A 19,182-nucleotide genomic window follows, 5' to 3' on the forward strand; every position below is an offset into this window, starting at 1 on the left:
CCCGAGCATTGACTACATCCAGAATCACAGCAACAGTTACTGCCACAATGCTTGAAGAGGTGCCACAAATTGTGTAGGGTGCTTTCAAAGACTCAGACCCTCTGAGTTGTATTGTTATGGATCTGGAGTGTAAAGTTAAATGTTAAAGTGTTTTTGATTGGAAGTAAAGAGATCCAAATCGGATCCACAGGTTGCTTCTCTCATCAGTCATTATTGGGAGCACCTGTGATTTATCTCAGCTGGTGGCAATCAGCTGAGAGAGGCTTTATAACAAGGCTGGATCTCTTCGTTCACTTGGGTTTGTCCACAAGATATTTGGTGCAGTTGAACGCAAGTTATTAAGTGCAGTGTTAGTTAGTTTCCAACACCGGACCCATGACCTTCAGGTTTTGTTTTTAGGGACTGAGTCAACCTTCAGGATCCAGACTCAGGTCACTGGAACTGGACTGGTCACTCAGACTAGAACACTGATTCCAAAGATGGGACCACAGGATTGGTTACTTGACTTCAACAGTGAGTCCAGGTGAGAGGTAGGCATGGATTTATTTCTTTGAGCTTGAATTTCGCAGAAAAAAACGGGGAGAAACTTTGAGTACCCTGACTTACAGACGCTCTTTCAAAGATGCTCTCTTCATACAGTCTAAAAAGAAAGTTTTTGAAATAGGTGGGTAGAAAAAATGGCATAACAGGTCTTGAACATTTCTCAAAGTTATGTTTCTGTCAGCTGCAAAAACTAGTAAGAAAAATCGTAGAAAATAAAATAAAAAGTTGCAACAGGTTCATTTTAATGAGTTACCTTTTGTTTCTTTTTTAATTCTTTAAACGTCCTATTGTTTCATATTCAATCTGTCCTTTAATACTCTGTTATCAAGCTGTGTTCTCTGGATGCAGCTCCAAAAGTATCAGCAGTTGTCAAATTACTTAACTGCAAGTGTCTGTTAGCATAAAACCAAATAACTCAACTGTGAAAACGCTGATGTGATGACTGAGTATCAGAAAAACTGTTGCAGCTCCAAAAACAACCTGTGCCGCACACTGCCGCGCGCCTGAGACAGCTGCTCCTCGCATCTGGTGATTTCCTGTCGGTGCGAGTGAGCTGAGATCACCTGCACCTCCCACAGGTAGCCTCCTCTCTCCCATCCAGCTCCCTGCGTCGCCTGCTTCTCCCAGCGGTGCGCACTCCACTCACCCACCTCCCCCCTCAGCCGCATCCCTGTGTGTCTATTTGGCTCACACTGGGCTGTTAGAGTCCGGCTCAGCTCTCTGCACATCTGGAGCAGCGACCGGGAACCTGCAAGGGGGATGAGACGGGATCAAGAGGGTTATTTCTGCCGCTGCAGCACCCGCAATGCAACACAGAGTCTGAGCGATGCTGAGCACCGGCTGTTGCATGTCTGAGCCTTTCGAGCCTGTTTTGATTCCTCTCTTTCTTTCATCACAACCAGCAGTGGGCAGACAGAGAAACTCTCAGCTCGTGCGCTTTCACCACATCCAATGGTGGTTTTTTTTTTGGTCATTTGTGCTGATGGGGCTGGAGGGTGTGTTTTCTGGATGTTAAATGCGCCTTGGAAGTTGAGCTGTTGCAACCAATAGGATTTGTGTCCAGTGGCAGCCCGGAACAGCAAGATCCGGACTGAGCTCGTTGACAACAATCAGACACCTTTGCTGCAGGAGAAGTCAAGTTTCTGTTGTGGATAAACTGTTGCCTTGAATCAAACTTTGTCTTTCAACTTGCGGCATTTTAACCTGCCTGACGCCCCCTCCCGGCACCCCCCCTCCTCCGCCCTCAGCACGCGGAGGGTAAGAGATGGAGAGCAGCAGGTGACTGACCGCGCACTGCCGCTTCAGGACGCCTACTGGGGATTTACTGGACGTACTGGGAATACCCAGGGGCCCCGGGCAGGATGGTGGGTAGGCTGCGCACTGCGCGTCCGCATGCCTCATGAGATTGTGTGTGTGTTTAATGTTTGTGTGTGCGTGCCTTTCATCTGCCCTTAATCAACTTTCCTCATCCCATCCTCACCTCTGCTGTCCCCCACACACGCGCCCCACAATCAAATATGTTCCAGTTTCGGCGCGGTGGTCACGAGATAGATACAATCTCTGGGGCTCTCCAAGACAGAGCGCGGTCTCTCTGAGTGGCTCTGCTCCTCACGCACATTATCACTGTGTTAATGGGCGAGTCATCATGTGCTCGATTCTTTCAGGAAATGCAAAACTCATCTCAATTAGGAGGCGTGCATCTTCCTGTCATGCCTCGGTCCCCACTCCGGCAAACGCTCACAGAGATGGCACCATGCTGATACAGCCAAAGGCGACCAGCGGCTTGAGACCACTTTGATCAAGTTGAATCAAACGCAGCGCGCTGGCCTGCAGCGCAGAGCACACACTCCACAGGTCCTGCTACTTATCACACACTTGTATGTATATCGTCCATATGGGGACTATGACTATGGCAGGGCTGTCCACTAGAGGGCCCAGAGATACCGTGTCCTGATTGAACCCTGTGTATGAAAACACTGACAGTTGATGAACACTGACACAGATCACACATCTGTGATGTTTAATGCATTCATGCAAGTTTAATTGTGTAGTCTTAAACCTGGGGTTGGTAGTCAGATTTAGATCCACTTTTTGTTATACTGGTTAAAATTATCTTTATTTCCTGATGGCAATCAATACATAATGTGTTCTTAAAGGTGACATATCATGCAAAATGGACTTTTTAATGGTTCTCTACCTGAAATATGTGTCCCTGTCTACAAACCCCCCGAGAATGAAAAAAATCCATTCTGCCCCTGTTTTGATTTCTCCACCTTTCTGTAAATGTGTCTAAAACGAGCCGTTTCAGACTTCCGTGTTTTTGTTACGTAACAACAATATCCGGTCTGTCACGGAGTCAGAGCTCGGAGCTTGTTCAGCCCATAGACTGTATAAAATAATACTGAATCCCCAGATTTGAAGATCTAGTTGATGATTTTTATTTGTCATGGATAAGTGCTAGCGCTAGTTAGCATAGCCACATAGCTACATGTTCGTAGCTGTGTACCAAGACACACGTCGACATACTGATAAATAAAACAACAAGAAACACTAAATCTATGAGAAAGGTCCTGCTACAGGCGCCTCTCCGTCAAGATCAGATTCTGGATCAGATTCAGAGGGTTGAAGTAACGTGATCTCTGAGCAGCCGTATATATTCAGCCAACATGTAAACATTAGATCAAAGTGCTGGACAGCCGAGGCACATCCACTTCCTGAGGGGGCGTGGTCAGAGAGAAAACGGAGGACTGAAGAAGAGGGCTTTCAACCTGTTATCCAATTCTGCTAACCCCAAGATACAATGACTTATACCAGTGTCAGGAGAGGGGATTTACGCTGCATTCAGGAATAAAGCATTCAATTAAGCAACTTATTTAGTACTTAATATTAAATATTAATCAATTTTGGTCATTGTAGTGGCTTGCTTTCGCCAAACGAAACAAACACCTATAAGCCACTGAGGGGCTGCTTTACCGGGACTCAGTTGACCCGTCCTCCTCGTCAGGATGAATGAATGAAGTCCGCTCGTGCATTGACATCAACGGGTTTATTAGACACACAATACACGCACAGCCGATCAATCCACACTTGCATCTAATCGAACTTGTAGAATTACAGGCTTACGTCCATTGTAGACAATACGATGACAATGACAGAACAAGACGGAACGAGACGTTCGAGACGATCGAGACGGTCAAAAACTGTTTGCTACCCGGTAGGTAGCTCACCTGCCACTGATTGCGTCTTCTTCCCTATATGCTTTCTAACACCTGGTTTGACACACCCGCCACCTAGTGTCCACACAAGTGCATCAAACACACAAACAGTCCACACATAATATTGACACACATATGGCTCTAACAGGCATATTTAGGATGAATACAGACTTTTCAGGACCCCTCTAACATCTGACCCCTAACCATGGGTGGCCATGTGAGTAGTTTCATTATGCTTTGTTTGAGTTTTAGCAACAGTTCTATTTGCACAATGGTTAAGTTACTTTTCCAGCAACTTTTCTTGCTGTGAAGCACTGAATCTACAAACAACTGTGGGCCAAGAAAGAAAAGAGAGTGAAATGTATTTCTCTGCTGTTTTTTTGTAGTCAGGAAAATGCAAAATCCAGATTTGTCTCTACCTGAAATATAAAACTCTTGTTCTTAAGTCCTTTTGAAAGACAAGAATGGTTTCATCCAGAAAGCTGGATCATCAGCTCACCTGTGACAATATTCAACAGTGTCTTTAATGTGTTGAATTGGTCATTTCCGGACATGTACACATAACGTTTCAGGCAATTGAATACATACGTTTTTGAAATTGTGTTCCAAAGTGCAATCTTTTGAAATTGCCCCCTTTCTGTCGCTGTGTAAACAAGGATCCTATAGTGATGTCACAGCCCCATTCCCACAAACATCTTACGTTCGCAGTGAAATCGCCTGGCTCGAGGAGGATGGAAACGACAATGGTGGACAGAGCTGTGTTCGTGCTGCTAATGGTTTCCCAGCATGCACTGTTTTGTTCTCACCGCTCTGATGAAGAATGCCTTTCAGCAGTAATATTTCTTGTCACCTCTGCTGCTTTGAGACGCATTTGTTTAGATTTTTAAAGAGTGGAAAACAAAATGTGATGTCAGTGATACTGTCTCTGTCAAACTGTCCACTGTGTTCTGGTTGTGGATGTCACTTGTACGAGCTCATGGAACAATTTGTTTTCCATCAATGCACCTTCACTAACAGCCTGGACCCTCTGTTTGTGTTGACTTTTTAAAAACTGTCTTTGTGTGTCAGTGTTTCCACCGTGAGCGACTGAAAATGGATGCTTGCATTGTGTGCAAAACGCAGCATCCTCATTGCCCGGTACTTTTTGAAGGAAGCTGTATCTCTCCTGGAGTTCTTTTGAAAATTGCTGATGTTCTTTTCCAGCACGATGGCTCTCCTACCTGATGTACCGCTGCAGGCCCTGTCAGTATGATAGGCTGGGCTAGCTGAGCATCAGCTACACATTGAGATTGATTGAAACATGTAGAGAAAAATTACTTGATTTTGACTCTCCGTGCATGAGCATGGTGCATTGTTTTGGTATTTCCCTTGGTTAAAACCGTGACAGGGATTGTTCAGAACAGGGACATATTAGTGTTTCATAGGTATTTTTGAGGATTCAGGACACGGAGCTTCTAGAAAGGCTTTCTCGGCTCCACTATAAACTACTTCATTCACCCGTCTCCACTCTTAGCCTCTTTGGACACATCCTGTAAACACAGTCGCTGAAGTTTAAGTGTGAAACAATTAGGTGAGGCAGCAACCATGCTGACAAAGAGCTGCAGGTGAGCAGGCCAGAGGACTTCTCAAGGATAAATCAGATCAACATTTCCAACAGACTAATAGAGTTGTCGTCCAGCAAATAAGCACCAAGTGTGACCGCAGACGCACTGCCCAAGGCACGTAATGGATTCTTTTAAAGATCATCACTTCAGGGACAGAATCAGACTAGATGAGACTGGGAGAGAGGAAGATGTGAGGTGGGGGAGGAGGATGGAGTGTCAGAGAGCAGCTGGATTGCTCCCAGTATTTGATATTGATCTTTGAATCTTGCTTCCACTTTGATGGCCGGAGAAAGTGAGGCACCGTGAGCTGCGAGGAGAAGTGTTGGGAGATCGAATGGCCTGTTTTGTTTGCAAATCTTGTGCAAATGAAACTGCTTCTGCTTACAGAAAAGCAATTCCAATGAAGTTCATCCACTTCAGTCTGTGGTTGCAGGAGAGCCCTCGTTCCATGTCGTCCAGTGAAAAGCTCAGTCAGCTACAAAATCTGATATGATGGCATGTCTGTGTGCTCATGTTGGTCAGTGTGTCCAATGTTCTTTTAATTTGTGCTGGGTAATCATTTTCTTGATTGTACACTCACTGAACCAAAACATGGATGTGTTGCATTTTTATGAAAACTCCAGTTTTCTGTGAGCCGTAAAGTGAAGATGTGCTGCATAGAGGCAGTTATTGATTGTGGCTTAAGGGAGAAACTCACATAATAACCATGCATTGTATATAAGAGGTAGATGTTGCCTCCAGGTCTGAGGGGTGAAGATTAAATGTTTTAACCCTACATTCTTCTGGAAATCCAGTTCAATAACAAGACCACACAAATGTAAAGTCTGATAATAGTTTATCTGAGGTCTGCTGGAGGGTTGAGGTAGATTGGAATGAGTGTCTGCTGTGTCGAGAGGAGAAAGTAGAATGGGAGACTCGCGAAGACTCATGATTCTCAACCAAAGACTTTATAAAACGTGGACATAGTCTCATTGATGTCACCCATTGGTTTCCAAAGAGGTTTTATGAAGCCCAAAGATGGTGGTCGCCATATTGGAAATGCTGACTCCAGCTACTTTCTGCCTACCCAATCATACAAACCTCTTAGCCTCCATATAATCTCAATAGGTGAATCAACCCCCATACATTTTGAACAAATAAAGAAATGAGGTATGAGGTCTACATGTTTAACTGTGATTTAAAAAGGTCCTTTAACTCGGGTTCTAATGGGGTGTCCTTTACTTTTACAGCCTCCTGTGGACACTGGAGGAACAACAGTTTTGTCTGCATTGGCTTCATTTTCAAACCCTCCAGTTTGCCGCTTGGTTCCAAGTTCAGAAGTTATAAGTCCATGCTCAAATGACTCTACATCTCAGGCGATTTATTACATCAATAAACTTTTTACTACCAAGCTAATGTCTCAATCAGTTTCACTTTTTGTAATAAATTGTGATAAATAGATAATTTTGTAAATTATGGACTCCATGAGAGCAAAATAGATGATACAATGGTTTGGGCCAGGCTGCTGATTGACAAGGTGTTTCTCTGGGAGCACCTCAATCGGGATGGTGACACAACAGTGAATATCCACCCTGTCCCTAACCAGAAGGATAAATGCCTGGTCTACACGTGTGCGGGTATTTTTTAAGAAGCGAGTATTTCATTCTCTGTTTAAAAATAAAAATCATGTCCACAGCAGAGGTATTTATGAATGTTTCTCTGTCAGCACAACAACACAGAAACATTGTGTGCAGGCCTATTGAGTGTCTTGAGCGAGTGGCAATTGTAAACAGTATTTTTTTCACCTCATGCAATTAAACCTAACAATATAGAGCAGACATAAACTGGTAGCCCACCATCTTGGGGCATTTGCAACACATAAAAACAGCAACTTCCATGCATAAGTCGAGGTAATGATGTCAGTGTTTCCCCAAACTTTTGTTTTTGCAGTCCACATAATACAAATCTCCATCTTGGAAGGTGTGACCAAAATTTTCCATTTCCATTAGGACGTCGGCCACTCCAAGAAAGGAGGCGGAACTCTTGTTTAAAAAAAAAAAAAAAAACACAGGGTGATGATGAAAGCCGAAGTGGTGAAATCAAGTCTCAAAAGGGTGGGGTTCAAAACACAGTGGGTTTTATAGACTGTCTGATGTCTCAATCCCCAAAAGCCTACATCAGGCTGTTTTGAGGTAGACTCTGAGAAAAAGGAGGGAAACATAAGAGCAGAGTAATGTTGACATTTTCTCAGAGCCACAATCCCTCCCTTTGAACCTGAGGCATCTTTAGACTTGTGGCTTTCCATTACTGGCAGCCCAAAACTCTGTACTTAAAAAGATGAGCCACTGCCCATTGAATTGACTCATTGAATTACTTCTCCTCTTCATTCTTGCTTGGCCTCGGGACGAAAATCGAAACGCGGCACCTCCTTCAACTCAGGGCCGAGACAGTGGGAGGAGGAACAAAAGACTGAAGCTGTAGAGGAAAAGAGAGAAGGTGTGAAATAAATCACACGAGCTGCCACATTTCACGGAGCATGTTAATATTTAAACACTACTGCCTCCTAAATCACCCAGAATCCAGTCTGATCTGCTCGCTGTGGATGGTTTTAATTAAGTTCATAATGTGGAGATGGTGATCAGCCGGAGCAGCAGGTTGGCTTTATGTGAGCGTCATCCATCCCAGACTGTAACTGAGTTAGAGGGTCCTCAGGTGTGGTATCATTACTCAGATGGAGTTTGGGGTGCAAGAAAGTGCAAGCATTAATAACCTTTAAGCATCAGTGCAGGTGTTGCAAAGAAATGTGCCTGTTTTTGAGACACCATGAGCATTGGATTAGGAGGGTAAAAGAGGGACTGCGGGAGGAAACGTAACACTAACACAAGGGTCATTGGACTTTTCAAATCAGGGAGAGTCTGCTTCAAATCAAGACAAGAATCTATAGTGCTGTAGACAACACTAACCAAAGGGATCTTTGCGTTTTATCGGTAAGCTGAATGTGTGTTTCAGTCAATGGAAAGGGTTAGACATCAATATCTCAGCTCCTCCTGCAGATCCCAACTGCACAGGCTCTGAACATCATTATCAGCACAAGCAAGTCAGCAGAGTAGAATAAGCCACTCGTGTTCAGAGGACGTTGATTATTTGCAGTGTCAACAGGTTGGCTTTAACTGGTATCCATAAAAAAAGATATCTGCTTGGATATTTAACCATCAAGCTCACTCCACTTTCATTCCTGCTGCTCGTGTCACCAACTGGACTGTGAGCAATGCACAAAATGGTTGGAAATCCTTTAGTGCTGGCTAAACCCAAGCAGAAACCCAAGATGCCAAAAAATAAGCCAATGCATAAGTGCAAAATCTGCAGAACCTCCATTGTCCACTTGAGGTTTGGCTCCAAAAGCCAAGGAATCCCCCTTAACACCCATGAACATGTCCATCTTTAGTGTTTACAGCTTGGTACAAAAAAGCGATTTGATCTGTTTTACTTATTTCTGTATTCTTACAAAAGGGGGATCTTTTTTTTTTAAAACTCATTGGTCTGGAAGATACTAGGTTGCAGGTTTTGTATAATAAGAGCTTACATTACCGACAGGTGGTCACACTGTATGTGTTAGCCGGGAAGCTAAACTCCACCTCTATACCTTCTGCTGGGAAGACCAAAAGTTAGGTTGAGTCAGCATTTCCAATATGGCGAGCACCATCGTTGAGCTTCGGAAACCAAAGGTTGATGTCAATGAGACCACGTCCATGTTTGTCTGTGGCTGAATAGTTAGAAATCGCCCTCCGAGGCTTTGAACACAAACGTTGACAGGGTCCCATGTTGCCGAAGATTTTCTTGCAGACATGCACACAAGACAGAACTCAAGAGTCAGTCATATCTTAATACAGCAGGAGGCTGCTTCACTGCTGATAAACACACACACACACACACATACACACACACACACACACACACACACACACACACACACACACACACACACACACACACACACACACACACACACACACACACACACACACACACACACACACACACACTTTCAGATGAATGAGACAGTCTTGATTTCTTGTAATTGAATCATCTTGAGGCTTTAATCCCAGCAGAGACCAGTCAGCACGAACACTCAAGGTCACAACCAGATACACACACACATGAACAAACACACTACGGTGAATCCACAGTCTGCTGACGGTGTGTGCACATACTCAGTAGTCACCTGTTTGCAGAGTGCAGGGAACATGGTAACATATTCTTTGCTTTTAGTTGAGTCATTGCAGACGAAAGTTTCTGTTCTGGTGTTTGTCTTTGCAAATGACTTAGGCTCAGATTTTGCTGACACACATTTTTCGACTGTTGAACTGATTGAAACGATTAAGTGGATTCACTCCAAAAACAAACAGAAATGCAGAGGAGAGAGAGGACAACCTGCTGCATGCAGTCAAACCACAAGGTTAACATTGCATAAGGGAGATTAGAAATGAAAACAGGAAGTTACAGTGCAGTTTTCCATATTTTTCATATTTGTTTGGGTGTAAATTGAAGTGTATTTATTTATGAGACTGTTTGTGGTTTTAAGAGTCAGAAATGTGGGGAGTAGAGAGAGGGTTGGGATGGAATTTCGAACCAGTGATAAACATGTTTACAGCCTGGTACAAATAACAAGTGTACAGGGGGTGAAATTTTTCATAACGCGGCAATTTTCGAAGATATTAAGAATACAGTCCCTCCAGGATTTCGCGGGATTATTTTGTGATTGTTGTGTCCCAAAAAGCCTGAATTTGCGACAGCTTTTTGAAAAAATTGCAGTGAAAGTTGCAAATTTTTTTTTTTGATTTTTTCCCCAAATAACATCTCAGGGGCAAGTAAATATGCTAAATTACAGTTGTTTTAGAAAACATTCTTGATGTGACTGTATTTTGATTCTCTTGATTCACAGTAAAATGCCATGAAAGGACTGTATTTCACATTTACGACGGTCCCTGAATGCACCTCGCAGCGACTGATGCACAGTCAGTTCACAGCACTCTGAACTGCATCTGCATCTTTGATGACGAGGAGTTGATCAAAACTTACTGAATGTGTCTGATGTATCACCAAACTGGATTAAATCAAGCTGTAGATGCAGAGCTTTTTACGGTAACCACGGCAACAACGTCAAACGTCAAATATTAAACAGACGTCCCACGGTTGTGTCTTTGTCACTAACTCACACCGGGGGGTAAAAATCCTCAATGAAGATGAGACAGATGCGTGGAGGTGAGGAGAGCTGGTTCATAAAGCACACCTGCTGCAGGTAGAGACCAAGCTAACACTGAGCCCCTCAATCTATAAATAATAACGTTGTCATGGTCACTTGTCCTGCCTGCTGTCCCCTCTTTTCACCCGTTCTCTGTGCGTGTTTTGCTGTTAAAAAGTGCCGATCAAGTGAGGACTTACGTTTATGTTCCAAGGAAGTTAAATTGATGACTAAACTGATGACGTACAGGGGCTGAGATTAAGGTAATTGGTCAAATTTGCGGGAAAGTTGCAGTGATTGTATAAAATTGCAAAGCCGCGAAAAAATCGCGCTGATTGGTTGAATTTGCGTTGATAGTTGCGATCGCGAAATCGCAACTTCCTGGAGGGACTGAGAATACGAGTGTTCCATTATGACAGGCACAGCTGAATTGATTGACAGGAGGGAACACTGTCGCTGTTGGCTAGGAGGCTCAAAGTCTGCCTCTTTACATTACACTCACTCAACAGCAGTTACGTTGAGCTCAACATTTTCTTTCTTTCACAGTTCTTTTATTGATTTTGTTATTACAGTGCATGTAAGCTTGAGCAGTGTAGAAAAGTAGGTACAAAGAGTCTGTGCACAAATGAAAGCATTTCAATGCAACATATTACAACAATTTTACTGGCCTATTCATGACCATGACCCCAAGCCCCTCCCACCCAAACCTCACATTACTTACATAAGGCAACAAACCCCCCCCCAAAAAAAAATGGACTTAAAGGACTTAAAAAACAAAAAGCTAGACAAACATTAAGGCATTAGAGATAGATAGAAGGAAGAGGGGGAGAGAAGGGAAGAAAGAGGGGGGGGCAACTAAGCTTCATCTGGGTGAACAGTTGTTTTGTCTAAGTATTCGGTGAAGGGCTTCCAGGTCTTGTCAAAAGAATTCCTTGATCCTGCAAGTGAGAATCGGATCTTCTCAAGTTGGATATGACTGATGATCTCCCTGAGCCAGCTGTTATGGGAAGGAGGGAAGTTCAACATTTTCAATATGGCTGCTGCCGCTAACTGGCCTCAAAACAGCTCTTCAGAAACAGATGGGTGACACCACGGATACTACATCCATTATTTATACAGTCTGTGGCTTCAACGAGGACTACGTACAGCCTCGATATATGGAGTGCATGCTTAAAAAACTAGACCAACCAGCGCCTCTTATCAACATGGATCCATCTGTATCTCTCATCATGTAAAGGTCTGCAAATCAATTCCAGTCATCACCAGGTGAATGGGGGGCTGCACAAACAATCACATTGTCCATGAGTCACATGACTAGCGTGGCTCTTGACTGTTGTAAGAATAGAGCCAGAATAACTTAAAGGTGACATATCACACTTTTTTCATCAATATATATTGGTCTAAGAGGTCCCCAAAACATGTCTTTAAAGTTTATGCTCAAAAAAACCACACTGAAATCAGATTTTGGCATGCCTGAAAAGCCCTCTTCTTCAGTCCTCCTCAGAACACTCTGTTTTCTCTCTGACCACGCCCCCTCAGGAAGTGGATGTGCCTCGGCTGTCCAGCACGTTGATCTAATGTTTACATGTTGGCTGAATATACACGGCTGCTCAGAGATCACGTTACTTCAACCCTCTGAATCTGATCCTGAAGGAGAGGCGCCTGCAGCAGGACCTTTCTGAAGGATTGATCACAGATTTAGTGTTTCTTGTTGTTTTATTTATCAGTATATCGACGTTTGTCTTGGTACACAGCTACGAACATGTAGCTATGTGGCTATGCTAACTAGCGCTAGCACTTATCCATGATAAATAAAAATCATCCACTAGATCTTCAAATCTGCAGGTAATGAAAAACGGAGGGGGGATTCAGTATTATTTTATACAGTCTATGGGCTGAACAAGCTCCGAGCTCTGACTCTGTGACAGACCGGATATTGTTGTTACGTAACAAAAACACGGAAGTCTGAAACACCTCGTTTCACACACATTCACAGAAAGGTGGAGAAATCAGAACAGGGGCAGAATGGATTTTTTTCATTCTCGGGGGGGTTTGTAGACATGCCAGGGACACATATTTCAGGTAGAGAACCATTAAAAAGTCCATTTTGCATGATATGTCACCTTTAACAAGCCCTGATTTCTTTTCAACAAAAGTAAACAATCAATAGATGGTGGATTCAAGTGTTAGCATTAAAGTTACATGGACTTCACTCCTTTAGCTTGAGTCTGCTGGAACGGATCCAGGAGAATAGAAAGACCGATCTAAATTTGATAGCATAACAACACAGACATAAAGTGTGAGACTGGAGATAACCGTTCAAGTGTGGTCTGCTTTTAGCACTCACTGTTCAAGGTTCAACATTAATCAGAGTAACACTCAATAAAACGGATGTAGCGAAGGCCTGTTCTGAGGATCTGTTGTTGTGTCTGGTTGTTTGGCGGTATAGCGTTGCCAGAGGGAAGTCGTGAAACTGAGAATTATGATGTATTTAATTTATCTACACAATGAACAGCCGAGATGTTTGGGTGGAGAATGGGGGTAGCTGTAACTGAGCTGTTATAGCATCCCTTTCATCATGAGGGGATGCCTAAGGAGTCATGCGGTCCTTGCTTGCATGACTGTTTTCCATCCTGATCTTTCATTTGAAATTTCAAGGCATACATCACTCCTCCACGACACTAAGTCTGTTGAGATTGGGGGTCAGTTTCCTCTGCAGAATCTCAGCCAATGGAGACATCCTCAACATGGTATTGTAATCACAGAGGCATACTTTGTTGGTATGCTTGGTTTCATTCCGTCTTGCGGGTTTTGGGGCATTTAAGTGTTTTTGTTTGAAGCCGTGGTGAGTCTCTGCCAGCTGGTTTGAAGACTTGAGAGGAAGAGAGTCTCATTCACTTTGATCCATCAGCCTTTTTCCTGATCTAGTTTGCTGCACCCATGTCATGCATCAAACTAAATCTTCACTCATCCTGACTTTTCGGACTTAACTGATGCTGTTTTACTTTGATGTCTAGCTGATCAGGTCCAGGCTCTTAAACTCTAATCTATCCTGCAAAGATATCCTTTTGAACATTGTGTCCAGCAGCTGAATTTCTGTCTTCATTTCATTAACATCTCTCTCTGTGACTTCAGACTCAAACTTTTCCTCAGATTCGCTCCTGTACGATGGACTAGAATTTACCCCAACGCTGCATGCCTCGCTCTTCATGTCTCTGTTAGAGTGATGCAGCCCTTTTGCTGCCAACTGCTGGCTGTTGGTGTAAAATTCGGGCACAGGTAATTGCACCCCAGATAGCTCCTATCTGTTGAATCAAAGAGGAGCGAATAAGCAACTCATAACTTACAAGGATAGTCAGTGGCGGCCTGAGGATCAATAACTTAGGACACATAGAAAATGTTTTAACCTACATTTTTAATGCTGCTTATTAAGTTTACTTACAAGCTTTAAAAAAAACTACCTTCCATCTTTTGAAAAAAATAAAGACTTATTTCAAATGGTCTGCCATTCTTTTTGTGGAGAGAGTTGGAGTAAATATAACTTTAACATGCACAAGGATGTTTCTACAGTAGAGATGCAAAAGTGGGAAACCATATAAACAAGCAGTTATAAGTATAAAGCACAGAAAGTCCACCTAAAGTGAATGATTTCTTCGCCATGCCTACTTGTGGATGTTAATGTTCCAGGCTTTGACCTGCTGCATTCACAGATCTGCTCTCCTGACTTTGCACAGACTTTTATCAGGAGGCTGGAAAATAAAAGTCTGAATTAAGTCGTAATGCAAAGATTTGACTGTTTGCATCCACACATGCAAACCTCCCAGATAAAACTGGGCAATTATTGAGATTTCATTTTCAGTTTTTGTGCTCTGTCATAGGAGTTAAATGCATTCATTTTTGTATTCATGTCTTGTTGCCAGCGACTTGTTCAGGTTTCTGTTTTCTCTGTCTCCTTCTTTCTTCTCCTCTTCTGTGTCTTCAGCTGAGGAAGCTCCTCTCTGACGGGCTCCTCAGCAGCTTCATCTTGTCACCCGCTAACTTGCAGTGCACTGTGGTGCATGATGGCTCATTTGTCCATCGGCCATCCCATTAAACTCTCAACTCTGTGCTAATTCACAAGAGGAATGGATGAGAGGAGGGGGATTTCTTCATCAAGAACAATAAATAAACAGACAGAATTTATTGGACATATATAAGTCTGCTCCATCACTTGGTTAAGGCCTGTGCATGCCCTTGCCCTAACATGTGCTGATCTAATAACATACCTCGTTATTATGAGACAGCGTGTTCCATCTTTTTGGCATTTGTAGTGTCGTTCAATTTATACAAAGCTGCACAATTTGGATGCTGCCATCTCTGAATCTATTAACAATAGTCTGACCACAACACATACTTCAGGGTGGGAACATTTGGGGCATTTTGGCCTTGCCAGTGATTAGTGTTAAACAACTTCCAGTCAAGACTTCCTTTTCTTGACTTTGCACGGTTCACAGGCCGATAAGTTACTTAAGAAGCGATCCAGAGGGAAGTGTAATTCTTCTTGGTCCATAATATCCCTCAGAGCAGCGCCCGTTCTGCTAAGTCTCAGTTTCATTGTAATCACCCGTTTCCACGGAGGCTTCACTTGGATTACTACAGGTGTAAGAACCCAAACAAGAAGCTGATTTTCTTTTGATTTGCTTGCATTTCACAGGTTTTAAAGCTCCTGTGGTGAACTTTCTGTTTGTGTTGATGTTGTTGTCCCCTGATAACAAAGTAATACCTCTAAGCCGAACCCTATCCCTCTGCTGATCTTGTCTTGTGCATGCACAAGACCAAAAATCTGAATCCTGCTCTCGTTAAACAGTCAAACATATTGCTCACTCTGAATATTATCTTTGGTAAACATATCATGAAGGGTTTTCTTCACCCTGTCTGACACCAGTCCCCTTGCAGTGGTTACAGACATTAAAAACAACAATAAAGAACATGTCTGTTTGATTGCTGATGGTCTTGTTTGCTTTAGTAGGCCAATAGAGGCATCACTGTTAATCTCAGCCTATTTCAGAACCAGCTGAAAGATAGTCTCAAGAGCTTTAAGTTATTAAAAACACCAACATCATGATGCAGATGTGTAGAAAGTATAAATAAGCTTTGTAAGGTCTGTCCTCAAGAGCAGAAGGAAACAACTTTTAAATGTTTGTCCACAAACTCCAGAATTATTTACACCGATTGGCTTTCATGACATGGTGTTGAGTAGATTTGTTGCTAAAGTTGAATTTTTTTTCTTCCTTAGATTTTTTTTTTTTTAGCCTTGTGAAAATGTGGGTAGAGAGAGGGGGATGATCGCATGTGCCAAAGGCTCGGTCACCTTTGCTTTTTGGCCTGGATCTTGGGACATCCAAAAGCATCTTGTGTGTTGACCTCTGTCTGGTGCTTGTTTGTGCAGCGTCTCAGACAGGTATAATGGTGCCACCCCGTGAGAAGCTTTCAAAACAAGTAATACATTCTTAAATTGGATCCTGAAACTATGAGAGACATCCACCAAAGCCTTCTGATTGGTCAAACGAGAACACTTCCTGGACTAAAATCAATCCCCCTGCACACAGATTCCATGTTTTTATTTAGAATATATACATATCGATGATGACAGCTCATCTCATGAGGTCTAAAAGTTAGGTAGAGGTTAAGTGATCTTACAGAGCATCAGATTTAACAACAACAGCAGACAGAGGTTACGAGTGAGGAGTTAAAACGATGATTAAATAAAGAAGCAAAGACCCAGATACACAAACAGCATCTTCATTGTTTTATCTCTTAGAAGTCTATGATTCATTTTCAAGGTTCTTGGAATGACAGTGGGCCTCATTCATCAAACTCTGCTTCTTAAACTGCCAAACTCCAAATTTATCAATTCGATCACTGCCGGAGCCGTAAACAAAGATCTGACTCGTATCGGAGTAGGACATCTCTCTGCTCACTTTTAACTGAGTTTGCTCCGAGTGTGGAGGACTGTTGGAATAACATAATGATGATAGGATTGCCTCCAGTGTTTGCGACAATGTATAGTCAGATTTCTGAGTGCCAACACTTTATAGAGAGGTGAGGAGTCATGCATGAATGTCAGTATTATGAGAGGATGCTCTTTAACCACAGGAGCCTTTGATTTACTTGTGCTCATTTCTCCTGTCACTTAATTTCATGAATTACTGATTTAACTTCTAAAAATTGAAGTAAGCGGGTAAAACAGCAACGTTCAGTGAGGTAGGGAGCTCTGGATGGTGAGTTACCTGCACCATCAGGTAACTTGGTATCTCCCCTTCTCTTCAGTGAACACAGAAGTTTCTCTCCTTTGCTTAGGTCCGTTGAGTCTTGTTCTTCCTCTGTAAACTCAGATCTCCTCCTTCCCTCCTAGCTTCCTAATGGCCTCAGTAAATGGCATGTCATCACAGGTGTCAGAATCACTCACTTTTTAAAGTTTGGTTGTATTTTTGTCTCTCCGTTGATCAGTGCAGTGAAGGCAGAAGAACACGAATTTGAAAACCGTGCAAAAACAATGTGGCTTTCTGACAGTGACATAAAGCATTGAACATTTTCAAAATAAAGCACACACGTACATCCAACTTCCACCAGGTCCAGCTCTGTGCTCTCTCGTCCGTCAACACACAACGGTTGCGTTTTCAGAACGCAGCACGGAGCAGGACCGCGGACAGCTGGAGTCATGTGGCCGAGGTTTTCCCCGCTGTAATCACTGAATCAAGGATTCTCCTCCTCCTCTCCTCCTCCATGTTTTCTTTCTGGTCCTCTGAAAACCTCTGACCTGTTGACTCCAGGCCTGGCTCCGCTCATCATGACGGTTTGTTGTTGTAGTTAAGTGAAATACGATCTGGTGATAACACAGAGTGTTTTATTCTGAAAATTAACCGGTGTTTTCATTTTGTTTTGGTGCCTGACTTCCTGTCCCGCTCCATCTGCTCTGTGTATGTTGATGCGTTGTGCTCCGGCATCCGACAAAAGCTGAAGTCTTGCGTATCTGATTCGGAGGGCTCTGACCTGCTGGAACAGAGACGGAACGCAACAGAGTGGATCCGGTGGAAGTTAACACATTGACTAGAATCGAAACCGATCAGATCCATTGCAGTGACGGATCAGAGAAAGACTGGACACGAATCTGGTGGATATTTGGCCGTTACATTGACAGTAACTAGATTGCATACACTTCTTATCAACAAGTGCTTCATAACCCCAACTTTAAAAAAAGCAAACTATACTTTGAAGTTCAGGACAGGTCTCCAATGAAATTCGTCTAATTTTTCTTTCACTTTTGGTCAAACTTTTCTGTTCTGCACACATTTTTCCAGAAGCAAATGTGAGTAAAAGCTCCTCTGGTCTGCATGCCACAGGAATCGACAGCTGTCTCTTTATTTAAACTGACACTGCAGACATGAAGTCAGGTGATCATTCACCTTTATCAATAACTGCACTAAACCAAGACAGCTCTGAACCAGGAGGAAAAGTTTGTCCTGGAGTATTATTTTGAGACATCTCTTTGTACTCTGCGTACTCTGTGGACTGAGTCAGATGCTTCGCCTTTAAATACAAAATCATGAGTCACAATACAGCAGCACTTCAGCAGGTAAAGCTGGGGAACTTGCTGGAGGAGTTGGACTTGTTGCTATAAATACGAGTTAGCTTACAGCATTGACTCACTCTTTAAAGCCTGTCTTTAGACAATCATCAGCCACTAAAATGAAGACTGAAACAGGTTTTTCTGGCTTCAAAAACCCCTCCCGTCTAGATTGAAATCAGAAACATCTGCAGTGCACCGTCAGTGCAGGTGATGTAGATCTAATCAAGTGTCTGTCTCTGCTCAGAAGTCTTTAAAAGTTTATCTGAAGCTAAAAAGAGACTTCAGCAGTCTGAGATTAGGTTGATGTTTTTCAAAATTGCAGCCTAAGCACAAAAATATCTCCTTGTGTTTCCCTGTTGGGCTGCAGAGTCATAACAAGATTCAACATCATGCTAATGGCTCCTAAAAGCTGTAGATACACACCGTGGTGCTTGATGATGAAGGTGCTAGTGTCAGCATGCTATCAGGCTCCCTATTACAATAATCATATGCAGATAATTAAAGCCCCCTGTGAGGAGTTTTAACAAGTTATGAGACGTACTAGATGCCTCCTAATGATCTAGAAATTCAAACAAGATCACCATGGAGAGATTTGATGTTTTTTATATAGTACATGTTAATGCCTTTAACTGCTGCAGGTGTAAAGCATGCTGCAGAAACAGACTCTTTTCACATTTTTCCACAGCAAAGATTTGCAGTAAAGGGAGGGCAGGACTTGTCCTTTCACCTGTCACACACAGGACATTGTCTCATTAAAATACATTCTGCAAACTCTCTGTCTGGTAAGGTCAGTGGATAAAATGTGCTAGACAAGTGTGGAAGGAGGCTGGTTTGTAATGGTGGCCATTTTTTAATTCAACATGTTGTCAGTTGTATTCACAGAAATCCAAAAAATTGTGCAAAGCAAAACACACTACCAGTCAAAAGTTTGGACATGCCTTCTCATGCAATGTTTTTATTTTATTTTAATTATTTTCAACATTGTAGATT

General features: G+C 42.8%; 1 long non-coding RNA gene across 1 annotated transcript; it reads left to right on the top strand.

Annotated features, from left to right (window-relative positions):
• On the top strand, window positions 1-6,753 carry LOC117825476. The gene is made up of 2 exons (XR_004633852.1): window positions 1-530; window positions 6,592-6,753. It is a non-coding gene; the product is annotated as an uncharacterized LOC117825476 (long non-coding RNA).
• The last annotated feature ends 12,429 nt before the right edge of the window (window positions 6,754-19,182 follow it).

This window comes from Notolabrus celidotus, chromosome 14 (assembly GCF_009762535.1).
Source record: "Notolabrus celidotus isolate fNotCel1 chromosome 14, fNotCel1.pri, whole genome shotgun sequence".
Taxonomy (NCBI): domain Eukaryota; kingdom Metazoa; phylum Chordata; class Actinopteri; order Labriformes; family Labridae; genus Notolabrus; species Notolabrus celidotus.